The sequence below is a fragment of the Petromyzon marinus genome, unplaced genomic scaffold, assembly GCF_048934315.1.
Source record: "Petromyzon marinus isolate PM22_M1 ecotype Great Lakes invasive population unplaced genomic scaffold, UKy_Petmar_22M1.pri1.0 PM_G_Scaffold_6, whole genome shotgun sequence".
Classification (NCBI taxonomy): Eukaryota; Metazoa; Chordata; class Hyperoartia; order Petromyzontiformes; family Petromyzontidae; genus Petromyzon; species Petromyzon marinus.
The window spans coordinates 4402501-4405000 of record NW_027423013.1 but is presented as its reverse complement, the minus strand read 5'-3'; positions in this window follow the sequence as shown (position 1 = coordinate 4405000).

The window sequence follows — 2500 nt, the reverse complement described above, 5'->3', positions numbered from 1 at the left end:
GGGTGGTGTCGTCCGACAAACTTCAAGAGTTTGACGGACAGATGATTGGAGGCGCAGCTGTTGGTATACAGGGAGAAGAGCAGTGGGCAAAGGACGCAGCCCTGAGGAGTTCCCGTGCTGATGGACCTGGAGTCAGAGACTTCTGTTCCCGGCTTAACGCACTGCTTCCTGTCAGAGAGGAAGTCTGTGATCCACCTGCAGGTGGAGTAGGGCACGTTCAGCTGGAAGAGCTTGTCCTGAAGCAGGGCAGGGATGATGGTGTTGAAGGCAGAGCTGAAGTCCACAAACAGGATCCTGGCGTAGGATGCTGGGGCGTCCACATGCTGTAGGGTGAAGTGGAGGGCCATGTTAACTGCGTCGTCCACAGACCTGTTGGCTCTGTAGGCAAACTGAAGGGGGTCCAGGAGAGGGTCTGTGATGGCTTTGAGGTGTGCCAGGAGCAGGCGCTCAAAAGACTTCATTACCACAGATGTAAGGGCGACCGGTCTGTAATCATTTAGTCCTGTTGGCCTTAGCTTTTTGGGCACAGCGATGATGGTGGAGGACTTGAGACAGGCTGGTACATGGCATGTCTCCAGGGAGGTGTTAAAGATGTTGGTGAACACCGGAGACAGCTGGTCAGCGCAGTGCCTGAGGGTGGCTGGAGAGACAGAGTCCGGCCCGGCTGCTTTGCGTGGATTCTGCCTCTTGAAAAGCCCATTAACTTCTCCCTCCTGAAAGGAGAGAGTCGTTTCTGTAGTATGGGTGGGGGATGGGGCCTCTTGGGTGGGAAGGGGTGGTTCAGGACAGTCCAATTGTCTTTCAAATCTACGGTAGAACTCGTTCAGGTCGTTGGCTAGGCGGGAGTCGTTAGTGGTGTGGGGCGCTCTGGGTTTGTAGTTGGTGATGTGCCTGAGCCCTTTGGCAGACAGAAGCAGCGTCGTTAGTAGAGAACTGGTGTTTTAGTGTCTCTGAGTACAGTCGTTTAGCCTCTCTCACCGCTTTGCTAAACCTGTTCTTCGACTCCTTGAATCTGTCTCTATCCCCACTCCTAAACGCTTCCTCCTTCTCCAACCTCAACCTTTTGAGCTTTGCTGAGAACCAGGGCTTGTTGTTGTTAAAGTTCACCCTGGTACGTGTTGGGATACAGCAGTCCTCACAGAAGCTGATGTACACAGCCTCTGTGAGTTCATCCAGACTATTGGTAGCAGTCGTGAACATATCCCAGTCAGTACAGTCTAAGCACGCCCGCAAATCTTCCACAGCCTCACTGGTCCACTGTTTAGATGTCCTCACAGCAGGTTTACAGAGTTTTAGTTGCTGCCTGTATGCACGAATCAGGTGGACCAAGGGAGTTCTGTGCGAGCCGAACAGCCCCGTGACCCACAAGAGAAACATCCCCGCCAAATTCGAGCGTTTGACGGGGTCTATCCGTGAAAAAATATTCACGTTTTTGAGTGCACATGCATTTCTGCTGCAAATGCCTCTGGAAGTTTCATGCCGTTCGTATGCCAATTGTGGCAACACGAAAATGACCCGTTTTCCCATTCCGAGGGATTTCTGTGCGACCCTAACAGCCCCGTGAGCCACAAGAGACACATCCCCGCCAATTTCTAGCGTTTCACGGGGTCTATCCGTGAAAAATATAGACGTTTTTGAGTGCACATGCATTTCTGCTGCAGATGCCTCTGGAAGTTTCATGCCGTTCGTACGCAATGTGGCAACACGAAAATGACCCCTTTTCCCATTCCGAGGGATTTCTGTGCGACCCTAACTAACAGCGCCCGTGAGCCACAAGAGAGACATCCCCGCCAATTTATAGCGTTTCACGGGGTCTATCCGTGAAAAATATAGACGTTTTTGAGTGCACATGCATTCCTGCTGCAAATGCCTCTGGAAGTTTCATGCCGTTCCTATGCAATGTGGCCACACAAAAATGACCCGTTTTCCCATTCCGAGGCATTTCTGTGCGACCCTAACAGCCCCGTGAGCCACAAGAGAGACATCCCCGCCAACTTCTAGCGTTTGACGGGGTCTATGCGTGAAAAATATTAAAATTTTTGAGTGCACGTGCCTTTCTGCTGCAAATGCCTCTGGAAGTTTCATGGCGTTCCTATGCAATGTGGCAACACGAAAATGACCCCTTTTCCCATTCCGAGGGAGTTCTGTGCCACCCTAACAGCCCCGTGAGCCACAAGAGACACATCCCCGCCAATTTCTAGCGTTTCACGGGGTCTATCCGTGAAACATATAGAAGTTTTTGAGTGCACATGCATTCCTGCTGCAAATGCCTCTGGAAGTTTCATGCGGTTCGTACGCAATGTGGCAACACGAAAATGACCCGTTTTCCCATTCCCAGGGATTTCTGTGCGACCCGAACAGCCCCGTGAGCCACAAGAGACACATCCCCGCCAATTTCTAGCGTTTCACGGGGTCTATCCGTGAAAAATATCAATTTTTTTTTGACTGCACATGCATTTCTGCTGCAAATGCCTCTGGAAGTTGCATGCGGTTCGCATGC